This window comes from Pleurodeles waltl, chromosome 7, assembly GCF_031143425.1.
Source record: "Pleurodeles waltl isolate 20211129_DDA chromosome 7, aPleWal1.hap1.20221129, whole genome shotgun sequence".
In the NCBI taxonomy this organism is placed as follows: Eukaryota; Metazoa; Chordata; class Amphibia; order Caudata; family Salamandridae; genus Pleurodeles; species Pleurodeles waltl.
In genome coordinates this window covers 132007582-132021502 of record NC_090446.1, presented here as the reverse complement: position 1 = coordinate 132021502, position 13921 = coordinate 132007582, and the positions used below count along the sequence as shown (strand labels likewise).

General features: G+C 45.0%; 1 protein-coding gene across 4 annotated transcripts in view; it reads left to right on the top strand.

The window, feature by feature from the left end:
- NRSN2 (neurensin 2) overlaps positions 1-13921 on the top strand; it is a 99469-nt gene that overhangs the window by 44251 nt on the left and 41297 nt on the right. The window contains exon 1 of one of the 4 annotated variants that reach the window (XM_069243331.1): positions 9032-9133. The exons of 1 other annotated variant lie outside the window; for it this stretch is intronic. The gene's annotated coding sequence lies outside the window, so the exon portion shown is untranslated. Of the gene's footprint in view, positions 1-9031; positions 9134-13921 lie in introns of those variants that run through there. 2 more of the 4 variants (XM_069243329.1, XM_069243330.1) reach the window with 2 other exon arrangements.

The window sequence follows — 13921 nt, the reverse complement described above, 5'->3', positions numbered from 1 at the left end:
CTGCAGCCTCTCTGGAAGAGGCACTGGCACCTGGAGAAGGCAAGGCCAAGATCGACCTCAATGTCAAAGACCCCGCAGCCAAGGGTCCTGCTGCAGCAACCCAGGTAAAATAGTGGGCCTGACCTCCCTTGACTGAGAATGCAGACATTACACTTAGCCGGAGAAAAAAGACAAAGGGCCTAATTTATGTGTTGGCAGTATGTATACTCCATGGCAAAAGCAGGGGAGAATGCATACTGCCAACGTAATGGTCCGCCCGCTCGATTTAGATGCGGGCGGACCATAGGTTTGGCTCGGCTGTGACTAGTCTGTCACTTCCATATTTGGTGGGCGGTCCCTCTGCCATGGAAATGGAGTAAATTTACTCCATCTCCTGGCGGATGAACGGGCCGTCTGCCAAAGTATAAAATAGTCCCTAAGTCAGGATGCACGTATTAAATACTGACCTGTGGGTCCCAAAAATGGGAAACTCTTCAGTCCTCTTCCTATACCCCTGCACGTGTCCAGGTTTGACCACTTAGTTGTTTAGCATTGCTTTTCATGTAGCTTCATATTTGTAGACTGTCTCCTGGCTATATTTTTATAGCATACTCAGTAGTTGGTGTCATAAAGTACTTTCTCTTTTTATGACTTAAAAGCACTGATTGGGCAGTTCTTGATTCATCTTTATTGTTCATTTCTGAGTCTCTAACGCACACCAGCTACCTGAACAAGCCTTGGACTCCTCGCCACCCTAAGAGAAAAGTGCTAAAGAGGTGTACTTGATGCGCAGTTATGTGTGTTCATATTAAGCCATGCTCTGGAACATCAATGATAAACTGACTCGACCCCCAGGGTTGAAGCCTTAAAAACATCACTGACATTTTGACAGACGGGATATCCAATGGAGTAACCTGTCCACCGAGTTCTAAATCAGGCCCTTGGTCTGTTACAAGTATTAATAAAATGAGCCTCCTGTCTGCTCAGATTGCTAATTTCAGGGCAGGGAGGTAAATATAACGCTCTGGTAGGAGGCATTTAATGAGGCTGTTCGACCTGGCATTCATGGCATGTCCTCCCCTGACTTTTTTGCCTTCCGACCACCTGTTTACTGACTTTGTTTTTTCTGGGTTTAGGACTCTGGGCTTTTACCACTGCTGACCAAAGCTAAAGTTCATGTGTTCTTTCCTTAAAACATAATGCCATTCACTTATCCACAATTGGTATATTTAAATAACGTATACGTCCCCTAGTAGACTGCACTACATGTGCCCTGGGCCTGTAAATTAAATGCTACTGGTGGGCCTGAGGTACTGATTGTGCCACCCATTTCAGTAGCCCTTTAAACAGCACTCAGGTCTGCCATCGCAGAGCCTGTGTGTGCAATTTTAAACCACCTGTCGACCTGGCAAATAGGCCCAAACTTCCTTTTTAATACATATGTAACCCCTTTGGTAGTCCCTGGACAGCCCAAATGGGCAGTGTATTTAAAAAGATGGACATGTACTTTTAAGTTTTACTTGTCCAGGTAGTGAAAAACTCCTAAATTAGTATTTCACTACTGCAAGGCCTATTTCTCCTATAGGTTAACATTGGGAGTGCCTCATTACATTTCAGTTGGGAAGAGATGAGTGTCTCTGGAATCACAATTTAAAATCACAACTTTTTGTGACGTCGGATTTTAAATTGTAATTCTAAAAATGCCACTTTTAGAAAGTTGTCATTTTCTTACTTTAAATCATCTAGGGCCAGATGTATCAAAATCCCAGTCTGCATTTCTTAATTCGCGAATTTTAAGAAATCGCTATTTGAGAAATGCAAAATGGGATACAAGAAAATAGCGAATCCCTAATAGCGATTTCTTACAATTCGCAATCGTTGTTAGGGAATCGCTATTAGGGAATGGGACTCCATTCATCCCTATGCACCTGAAGGCCCATAGGTGTGAATGGTTTTGCGTTTCCCAATTTGCGAATTCCTGTTAGGAATTTTCAAATTAGGTAATGCAAATCCAAGAGTGCTGGGGGCCTCAGGCCCCCTTTGATGCACCCCCCAAAAAAATTGTGCGCATGTAAAGCGCTCACATGCCCTAGGGCCCTTTTAATAATGTATTTTCAATGCATTTTTAAAAATTGCAGATGGTTACCACCAAATTTGAATTTGTGGTAATTGCATTTCCTAAATGCTCAGGTTCGCATTTAGGAAATGCATGATACATGTGCACAAGTAATTGCAAATAGGTATTCCCTATTTGCGATTCCCTATTCAAAGTCACAATTTTAGGGAATCGCTAAAAATTGTGATTCCCTAAAATTGCACTGCACTGCCTTTCATACATCCTGAAAGGCGATTTCGCATTTGCAAACAATGGAATTTACCGATTTGCATCGTTTGCGAATGCAAAATCCTTTGATACATCTGGCCCCTAGTGCCTTCTACCTGTCTCTGAATACTTGTTCGGGTGTGTGACATATGGGCTATTGTGCATTCCCTCCAGACAGCCCCACACCTAGGGAGTTTAGGTGTGAGTGAATGACCATCTGCATGTTGATGGCCCATCCTGGGCAGGATGGGAGGGAGCAGCTGACACACCTGAATCTGCTGTGTTCTGCACCCTCACAAAGGGCTGCATAACCCCCTGTAGTGTGTTTGGAGCCAGGGCAGGAAGAGCAGGGTCTTTGTACACTTCAATGACCTCTCTTTGAAGTCTACCCCATTTCAAAGGCACCACTGGGTATAAGAATTGGACTTCTGACCCTACCAAATGAGTAAACTTCTAGACCTCAAGACATTCTGCCAGGATGAAGTAAAGCTGTGCTGCTGAAGGGTTTGTCACTCTGCTGGAGTTTGCTGGACTCCTGCTCTGGTGTGCTTGCCCCGCTGACTGCTGTCCTCCTTGCATGGGAGTGAGAAGGACTGGACCTGCATCTCTACATCCCCAGAACCAAAGTGATTCCAAGGGCTTGCTCACTTTCCTCCTGTTCTGAAGTCTCAGGGGTACCAAAGACTTCTCTCTACCCTGCTACAGCTTTTTGACTTTGACAACTGTGATTCCTGCCCTGCCAATTGATGCCAATCCATTCTTGGCCCTTGAAAGTGGGTTCTTCAACCTTTTCTACAAAAATCCATGCATGGCCATCACTGCGCCAGTCAGAACTGGGGCATCGCCTGCCTGCCGTTTCACCGCTGAGGACATCGCAACGCTGACTGCGCAGATCGGAAACAATGCATTGCCCCTAGCACCAACGCATTGCCTTTGCATCACCAGCTGTGCAGCTCACCGACGATGATGGTTCACCTTCATCACCAAGGGTTTGCTGCGACGCATCCCCAACTGCGTGAATCGGAACCAACGCATTGTCTGCGCATTGCCTTTCTCTGCTCCTTGCACCAGGACTTTGACTGACACATCCTCCTTCCCAAAGGTATTTTTCAGCAGGACAGATTGGTCCCTGCATCCGGGCCACGCTCCATCATGGTCAGTATGACTTTTCAGATTTGACCCTGTCTAGTGCTACCAAATAGCCCCGGTTGGCGCTTTTGAAGCTTCTAAGCACTATATTTGCAGATATTCCTTAAAAAATTATATCTAGACTTCTACCTATTATATTTTGTTCATTTTGGTCTTGTTTTGTTCAATCAATTAAGCTCTATTTTCTAACCTAGTGTGGATTATTTATGTGGTGTTTTCACTGTTTTGTTGTTTTAGGTGTTGCACAAATACTTTACACATTGCCTCCTAAATTAAGCCTGCCTGCTCTGTGCCAAGCAAACAGAGGGTGAGCACAGGTTGATTTATGGTGTGTAACTGATTTACCCTGAAGAGGACTGTGGTCCCTATTCGGGCAGGGTGCATATCTCTGCCAACTAGAGACCCAATTCCTAACAGAGGCTTTGTGAGGTAATCATCTTGCCATGATAGCCTGAAGTTTTTCATGATTGTGCTTGCTTGCACAAGTCCTGTCTGTCTCGCTTCACCTGCCTACACCCCTGCTTGTGCACCATCTCTTTTTTCTTGGGGTAGGAGAAGGTAACATACCCAAAAGAACCCTTTTATTTTCTTCCTGACTCTCCCACTTGGTCACCTGTGTTTAAAGTAGGGTGGCCGAAATATTCTGTTCCGCTAGCGGAATTTGCAGAATATTGGCAACTCCACATTATTCTTGTAAAGCCAAATTCTGGCCAAATTCCACCAATCACCTTGTGGCAGAATTTTTTCTCATTCACAGCTCTAGGACAGTAAGTTGACGAGCAAAAGCGAGATGTGGCACCCCCTAGCTCATTTTTTTCGTATGCTATGACATCCAGCAAGATTTTTCTAATGCAGGCGGTCACAACCTTTCCTAGTCGGAAGGCTGACGCTCGAGTAGAAAATCTACCTGAGCAGCAGCAAAATCAACTCAAGTAGCTGCGCCCTCTGGTGCGCAGTGTGGAGTGGTTCATGCTGATTTTTCAGTACGGAATGCACTCTCAGCACTAAATCACAGCACGAGCAGTGTGAACTGCCTATTTCCGCCCATTGGCGGAACTCCATGGAGGTAATTCAGCGGAATTCCGCAGAGTCAAATTCCTCAAGTTCCACCCACCCCTAGCAAAACTGTTAAGGGGGTGCCGAAGCAGTAGGAATACAGATTTCGAGTCTATTCTTCTTATTGTTAATCTGATATTTTACCTTTTCTTGGGTATCTTTGAGAGTTTCCTCCTGCTTATTCAGGAATGTTTTCCATTGAGTGAAATGATGCTGTTTGAATTTTGCCATTTACATTGGAGGTTGATGATCCTATCCTTATCAAAGGTACTTCCTACAGAATAGGGCTTGCCCCTTCCCCTCATTACAATGTTCCCAGTCTTTGACATACCTACGCTGGCTTTTACCATAATTGTGATGCCTACAGATGGTTGGACTCTCCTTCTGCGGGACCGCTATGACGTCAGAGCTTCCAGTTCCCATTTTAACCTAATTTACTCCCAGTCATAAGAGAGAAAAAAGGGTTATGTTTCTTTCCAACTAATGACAGCTGACCCCCTATTAGAGAGGATGGAAAGTGCAACACCAGGAATCACAATGGACTAAAATGTAATCTGGAGTAATCACCCGTGACTGAGATAAATTTAAGCATTCCACCTATCACCTTTTTTGCTTTGCGGCGAGTATGCTCCTATGTGAGTCCTGTGCTACTAGTCTCAAGTGCTTCCTTTCCAATGAGGCCCCAAAGGCTGAAATGGGTTAGGAGTTGCCAGTTTCCCTTCAAATGGGATCTACCCTGACAGTTTGCTCTTAACTGTTCCTCCTGGAGCAGGACCCAGACATACATGCAGTACGGTGAATCGTGTGGGGACTGGCCCAGAGACTAAAAAATTATGGACTGGAATGCTCCCCAGAGCGATCACCAATTGCTGAGATTAATTAAAACTCTCTATCAAGCGCCTTTTCTTCTCATCATATGAGGTTATTTCTTCACTAGAACCGTGTCTTTGTCCAAGTGCTGAAGTCTTTCTTTGGAGAATTATTTCAGTGCGGTCCTTAATGGTTCTGTATAACGTGCTCAAAGAATGTTAGCAAAGCTGGAACATGGGCAGGCGGGAGCATATTTCTGATAGCAGCTTGTGGCTGCCATTCCCATGACTGGGCTTCTCCATAGTGGTGCTGTGCTGGGAGATCGTGTTCGTTTTCTGCAGCAACCAATGCTCTCCTGATCGATACTTCTAACTGTAGATTCCTCATCTGTTGAATTCCCCTCTGGTGCCAGAGGAGATACTTACATTTTTCAGCTATTGCTCTAATGGCAGTGTGAGCGAAACCATATTCAGCATCTCCATTGAGTTGCCCCATTGGATGATGCCATGGACCTGTTCCGAGTAATCCAGCTTTTTTTAACACAGCACCCCATGCGAGGAGGCCTTTTAGCTCAAGCGCTGGCCAGCAAGGTCAATACAAAAGCCTTTCCTACTGACGTGCCTGGCAGATAATCTCATAGCACACGTGGAAAGGGGAGAGGGTTTCTTCTGCCAGTTGGGTGTTGAGATCTCTAAATGTTTATTTGTTGGAGAAATACCGTCATACCTTTTGGGATAGGATGACCGATATCTTTCTGCCCTCCCTCCGAAGTTCCTAAATTCCAATATTTGAGAGGATGCAGCCACAAACATTTTGCAGGCCAGCGTGAACACCTCAGACTACGTTGGCTGTGCAGTGGGCACTAGTTTGATGATTCGTTGTCATACTGGATGAATGCCACAGACTTTTCCTGGGACAAGCAAGCATCCCTTATGGATCTGCCATTTGATGCCTCCAGGCTGCTTAGGGCACAAGCAGATTCAGCATTGGAGCATTTCAAAGATAGCAACGCTGCTACCTGCTTTTTGGTCTATCTCCAGCCTTTTGGTTCTAACAACAATACCAGAGGTTTGCAGGTTTCTCCTGGGGTCTGGCTTACTGCCAAAGGCAGCCATTTCAGCCTGTTAGGCATTCCGCCCAGCTCTTTTGTGACTCTAAGGGACATACCCAGTGCAGAGGCCATGGCCACCAGCAAGGGGTGTCTTTCTGTTTCTCTTCATCTGCCAAGACCACTGTCAAGCCACTCTGATTCCTCCTCCAAGAGTCCACAAGTTACTTACCTTCTGTAATGTTCTTTCTGTTGGATAAAGTATCTAACCACAAGTTATTCACCTCCCTCCTTTCTCATTCTGCTGAGTGGATTGCTCAGTGTTGATAAAGTTCCATGCACACTGTACCAGTTTCCAGTGTGTCACTAAACCCCACATCTTAGGAAGCTGAATGCTTCATTTGTAAAGTGACATCAGCATGCAGTAGTGGTATACACAGCTCCTTGTGGACGAGGTTGCTGCAGAATTTGATGATGTGACTTATAGATGTGTGGGGCAATTGTTGAAAAAAAAATCTGGATCCAGTTAGGTGCCCGGTGAAATTCAAAAGTTGAGGAATATCTACAACAAAGAGTGTTAACAAAGGTAAGTAATGTGTTCTTCTAAACTGGGCTACTGTTGCATAGACGGAAGTGAATTGGGAATAGAAAATGTAAACCCTCCGAAGTACAACACTTTCCCTTCTGTTGCTTAGACTGAAGTGGAAATGGTATACCTAAACCCTCTGAATTCCAACATTTTCCTTACTGTTGCTTAGAATGGAGTAGGAATAGTATGTCTAACCCTTTGGAAGTCCAACACTATCCTCACTGCTGCTTAGGCTGGAATGAGAATAATAATACTTACCCTTCTGAAGTCCTACAATTTACCCAGTGTTGCTTAGACTGGAGTGGGAATAGTAAATCTAAGCCCTTTGAAGTCACACGCTTTCCCTACTGTTGCTTAGATTGGAGAGAAAATAGTGAATCTAACCCCTTCAAAGTAAAACGCTTTGCCTACTGTTGCTTAGATTGGAGTCAGAATAACCCCTCTAAAGCCCAACACCTTCACTACTACTTCTTAGATTGGAGTGAGAATAGTAAATCTAACTGTTCCAAACTCCAACACTTTACCTAATGTTGGTTAGAATTGATTTATAATAATTATTTTTTTTATTGTTGTTTAATTTCATTTTTATTTTTTAATATTTTGTTTTTTAATGTTAACATAATTTTATGGAAAAATGTATTTTGTATTTGAATGTTGGTATATTTATTGTTTTAATTATTATGGCTTCTCCTTCCTGGCTCCTAAAGCCTGGAAAGACCAGCCACAACACATCAGAGCCTCCTTCTCAGTTCTTGAATTCCATAAAAACCTGAACAGCTGGCTGTTCACTTAGCCACGACCCTGGCTCTGCCTGTGCAGCGCCTGCTTCAGCGCCAGGACACCTTCCCAGATGAGTGATTCACTATAGAGATACACACAACATAACACACAAGCATGCACATATCAATAACAAATCAAAACTAGTTATCTTTCATTACATAATTTCTACCGAATTTACTATTTTAAATACTTTAAAGCTGATATTTATTTAAAAAAAAACACTATTCTTACTTTTTTAAGCAATATTCTCTTCCGCTCTATTTTTGATACAATGCTTTTGTCATTTGCATTATAATTATAGCAACACAATATTTCAGTAAACAATGTGTTTGCCACAATATTCATGTCAAGTCATACAGCTGGTAACTAAATAGAACATTATTTAAAACCGTCAGTACTCATTTTCGACATGGCCTTTCAGTTTTGTTCCCTCATATTATCTGCCAGTGATCATTAAAAGAGCTCTAGAACACATTCTGAGGTGCTTTCTTCTTTTATTTACTTTTTAAAGTATGCCAAGAAAAGGGGGAAACGTGCAGGTTTTCGGTGAAATTCCTATTTGTTGTACCAGTCGGGATATTAAAATACTGGGTATGCTGATAAAAAATACCACGCTGGCAGACCTTGACCTGCAAGATGAGGTGAGGGCTATGGGGTGGATTTGAAGTTTAGTGAAGGCCTGTGGTATTCGTGAAGGTGTGAGATGCTGGGACGGCTGAGAGATGCTATGAGGCGTCAAGGGATATTGAGAGGGCTGCATGATCTTTTGAAGGGTTGTGAGTTTTAGTAAGGAGCTCATAGGGCTGTGGGATTTTTAAGGTCTTTGAGGTGATTTAAGGGATGTGGGTGTTTTGATTTTTTTTGTGTAAGATGCACTGAGAAGTTGTGGGATGTTATGAGGGACTTGCTGATAGTGTGAGAGGCTGGAGGTTATGTGAGGGCTGTAGGATGCGTTGAAAGATTCTTGTACGATGCAGCAAGAGGCAATATGTTATGAGAGATTGGGGGATATTTTGAGAGGCTGCGAGATGATGTGAGGGTTGTGGGGTGTTTTGGAAGGAAATCCAGTAAGAAGCTGGGAGCGATCGAGGGATACTTTCATGGGCTGTAAAGTGATGTGATGGCTGTGCGTTGGTTTGTGGTATGAAACGGGGGCTGGGAGATTTGATTGGCAGTAAGGGGCTCCTAGTGGATTGAAGGGGTTGATAGATGCTTGCTTTTAGGGGCTGCGAGATTATGTGAGATGATTCACATCCATGCCTTGGCAGTCGTGAGTCACACTGATTCCTGATTGGACACTCGCAAGGGAGGCTGGGGCTGCAGACAGGCAAGGACTCATTCTCTGAGCACGGGATCGGCCCTGGGATACACCAGGACCAGAGGCGGGGCACTTGCCCAGGTGAGAAAGCAGCCGCCCTCAGCTCTGGCGAGCACACATCCCACCGCCGGATCCCGATCCTACAAGCATGCAAGTTACGCAGACACCTGGCACACATGGAGCGCCTACGACCACGTCATCGCAGACAGGAGGCGCGTAGGCAGCAAAGGGTTAATAGGAGCGGTACATCGAGGGACGCCGCTAGCTTCTTTTAAAGGGGGCGGGGAACCGCGCAAAATGGTTCGCTTGCAAGGCTAGGAATCGACGCTGTCGGTGGCAAGGTGTCTACAGGTGTCGGCGTGCGTCACACACTACTCGGGCACATGTGTCTTCTCATGTACCGAGTGGGCGTTTGGCCGTTTTAGGATTTATCAGTGACGTGCATGAAGACTTGCATGCTTGTGTAGGGCAACATTTTGGGTTTGCAGGCAACACAAAATGGCTAACTTCCCCATTGCAGACATACAGCGCTTTATTGATGGTTGCCGATTTCTAAGCGCTCATAATATTTAGGCTCTTGAGGAACTGCGTCATAGGTAGAAAGCGCGATTTGCCCAGGATCACACAATGTAACCAATACAGAAGAAGAGATTGCTTCAAAGAGCAGCGACCTGGGCCCCAACGTCATCTCCTTCCGTAAGGTTGCATTTATGTGCCCAGGAAGGGGTCAACAAACGGGGTTAAAAGAGGGGTGGCGGGTGGCCTAAAGATGCATTGGGTGCTTTGTTAAGGGGTGTGGGCAAAGCTGTGCTCGATTTGGGTTGTTCCAGCGTGGCCCTTGGGTTTTTTGGGAATTGACGAGGATGGTCATAAGGCTAAGCGGAAATGATGCTGTAAAGTTAAGTTGAGGGGACGACCATTACTTGATGTTGAATATTGAGTGTAACTATTTCTTATTATGTATTTGGCATTAGGATCTGCTGATCGGATGGTTTAAGAATTGTCGAGAGATTAGCATAAAGATTTTTGTGTGGTTAAAAAAATCTGGCAGGGATTTTGTGGGAGGCTTGTGGGGGGTGGTGTGAACACGTTTTATGGAAGGTTTGAGGACTTGTGAGGGATGGAGGAAGGTGGTTTACGGATGTGTTCGAGGTGTAAGCATGTGTTGCGGTAATATTTTGATGGTGTGCACTGTTTTGGATGGTGGGAGAACTTGCTGTTGTGGGGTAGTGTGTTAAGTTTATTTCTGGATGTGTAACTTGAAGATTTAGCAATCTTTCTTTTGAGGATGGTATAGGATATGTTCTAGAAGGTGTAAAGGTGTTGTGATTATAGTATACATGTTATGAAACGAATTCATCAGAATAAATGTATTTCTGAGAACCCTAATAATCGAAAACCCATGTAGTTGGAAATTATTAGTAGGAATTTTGACTGGGGTGATGGGGTTGATGTAAGCGTGTGTCTGGGACTGTGTAAGGATGTGTTAGGCATAGTCCACAGAAGTGTTGGGGATATGATGGAATATTGTGAACATGTTGTTAGATTGCAGTGGGATGGTGTACATTTACAAATGTTTCATGATGATCAAGGGATGTGTTGAGGATGCTATAGGATATGCAAAGAATGGTGTACTCATTTATCGGGGTGACATTGGCCTTTTAGGGATGCTGTAAGCATTTTTTGTAGATGTAATGTTGGTTGGGGAGGGAATAAGGACCTGCGTGTGTTAAGGATGTGCTGGTATGGTCTAAAATGTGTCAGGCTATTGCTGGATGTGTTTGGGCTACCAATAGGTTGTGTTTGGCATTAATATAATATAGTTTGAATATGACCAGACATGTGCCGGGTAGTATTATACAGATCTGAGTGTGGCGGAACAATAACGCGCTGGGCACAGTGTGTTCATATTTTGGGGGTCCCCTAAGAACATTTTGGCATTTTCATTTCATGAAAATGTGTTAGGACAATGGGAATGTGTCATCTCTCCTGACACATCACCTGGGATGTGTCATGTAGGTGTATGAGGATGTTTGTAAAGTTGTCAGAATGTATCAGTCGTGTAAGGATGTATTAGAGTTTGTGCGTGCATGTGTTGGGCGTAGCCCAAGAATGTATTGTTTTAGGGATGCTGTAAAATGTGTTAGGGATTATGTAAAGGTATGTCTGGGATGGTGTAATGTTGTGTTGGGACAACATTGGGGTGGGCTCTTGTGAACGTCACAAGTCAATATAGGTATGTTTGGGACCCACTAAGAAAGTTCTGGATACAATTTAATGATGAGTTATGTAGTAAGGATCCGTAACATGGTGTAAAGAAGTGCTTAGAATGATGTGCTGTCCATGTCAGGCCAAGGTCACCTGGACTCACAGGCTGAGATTTCCCATTGAAAGGAAAAAGCGAGAGCCTGGTAAAAAGCAAATAAATAAACACTTACCTTGTGCTATTGGGCCACATTGAGTGGTGTCTTTTTCAGATGACTAAGGTGCCTTTTGCCTCAAAAAGGTTATTGTGTGTAAAGATCAGTAATAGAGTCACAGTTCACGTGTCACCTTCTTGTTAGATTATTGCAGCTCAGCATGCATGGCTGACTGAATGCACAATATTTGTTGTGTGTTAGAAAGGGATCTCTCTTTTCCTCCTTAAACTCTAATGCATTTTCTTCTTCCATACCTGAGAGCAATTAAAAGTTGAATTGAAAGATACAAACCTTCTGATTGGTGCCTGTCTATGTGTGATGATGCACCTTCCTCTTGTCCTTTGGGCTGGGTAAAGCTCTTTGAACGCTCTCTGGGCTGTAGTTAGACATGTTATTGAGGCAAAGCATGTTATGGAGATCCCTGGCTTGGACTACATGATGGAAGTTCCTGCCAGAAGAATTATTCCATTCCACGCACTTGCCTCGTTGTTGCGTGCCTGCCTTGTGTTCTCTCAAACGCTTGAGGAAGTCCTGTGGATGCTACAGCCTGCAGGTCTTGTGTCCGACCAGTGAATCTCTGCAAAGCCCGCTTTCCCTTGCGAGCGGCCAGATCACGTCACAGATAGGTTGGGGGAGGTACCTCCAGCTCCTAGGTCCACCCTTTACACTTCTGGAAGAACCAGTCACCAGGAGTTAGCGCGATCATGCTTGCATTAAGACATTTGACACCTATGTCTGCAATAAGACTACCGCTAGCCCTGCTCTAGTGCCTAGAGGTTACTGCATATGGACGAGCACCCAGTGATAAGCTTCTCCAGTGGCAATTGTAACTACTTAGTGATAGGAAACCGTTTTAGACCTATGCCAGCTTCGTCGTCCAGAATTTAATCTAACTGCGTTTAGAGGACCCTGGACCGCATGATTCTGGTGCTGAAAGAACCAATTGTGATCTCTCTGAATAACTGCGGTTCCTATTATTGCTTAGGCTCCTGATCTTTTCCGATTGGCTGGTTTTAGATTCAGAATGGATATAACCCTAATACTTTCACTAGTTCACCTCTTTAAGTTAATTCAGGAGGTGTTTCCTTTTAAAGAACTACGCTGCCGAGAGGCTTTAATTATTTGAAATTGTGTCAGCAACTGTATTATGTTGTTCTCACTCCACCCCATGGTATGGGTACTGTAAGGAAATGCCTCCTTGGCATGGTTGCCCCCTGACTTTTTGCCTTTGCTGATGCTATGTTTACAATTGAAAGTGTGCTGAGGCCTGCTAACCAGGCCCCAGCACCAGTGTTCTTTCCCTAACCTGTACTTTTGTATCCACAATTTGCAGACCCTGGCATCCAGATAAGTCCCTTGTAACTGGTACTTCTAGTACCAAGGGCCCTGATGCCAAGGAAGGTCTCTAAGGGCTGCAGCATGTCTTATGCCACCCTGGAGACCTCTCACTCAGCACAGACACACTGCTTGCCAGCTTGTGTGTGCTAGTGAGAACAAAACGAGTAAGTCGACATGGCACTCCCCTCAGGGTGCCATGCCAGCCTCTCACTGCCTATGCAAGTATAGGTCAGTCACCCCTCTAGCAGGCCTTACAGCCCTAAGGCAGGGTGCACTATACCATAGGTGAGGGTACCAGTGCATGAGCATGGTACCCCTACAGTGTCTAAACAAAACCTTAGACATTGTAAGTGCAGGGTAGCCATAAGAGTATATGGTCTGGGAGTTTGTCAAACACGAACTCCACAGCACCGTAATGGCTACACTGAAAACTGGGAAGTTTGGTATCAAACTTCTCAGCACAATAAATGCACACTGATGCCAGTGTACATTTTATTGCAAAATACACCCCAGAGGGCACCTTAGAGGTGCCCCCTGAAACTTAACCGACTGTCTGTGTAGGCTGACTAGTTCCAGCAGCCTGCCACACTAGAGACATGTTGCTGGCCCCATGGGGAGAGTGCCTTTGTCACTCTGAGGCCAGTAACAAAGCCTGCACTGGGTGGAGATGCTAACACCTCCCCCAGGCAGGAGCTGTAACACCTGGCGGTGAGCCTCAAAGGCTCACCCCTTTGTCACAGCCCAGCAGGGCACTCCAGCTTAGTGGAGTTGCCCGCCCCCTCCGGCCACGGCCCCCACTTTTGGCGGCAAGGCTGGAGGGAACAAAGAAAGCAACAAGGAGGAGTCACTGGCCAGTCAGGACAGCCCCTAAGGTGTCCTGAGCTGAGGTGACTCTAACTTTTAGAAATCCTCCATCTTGCAGATGGAGGATTCCCCCAATAGGGTTAGGATTGTGACCCCCTCCCCTTGGGAGGAGGCACAAAGAGGGTGTACCCGCCCTCAGGGCTAGTAGCCATTGGCTACTAACCCCCCAGACCTAAACACGCCCTTAAATTTAGTATTTAAGGGCTACCCTGAACCCTAGAAAATTAGATTCCTGCAACAACAACAA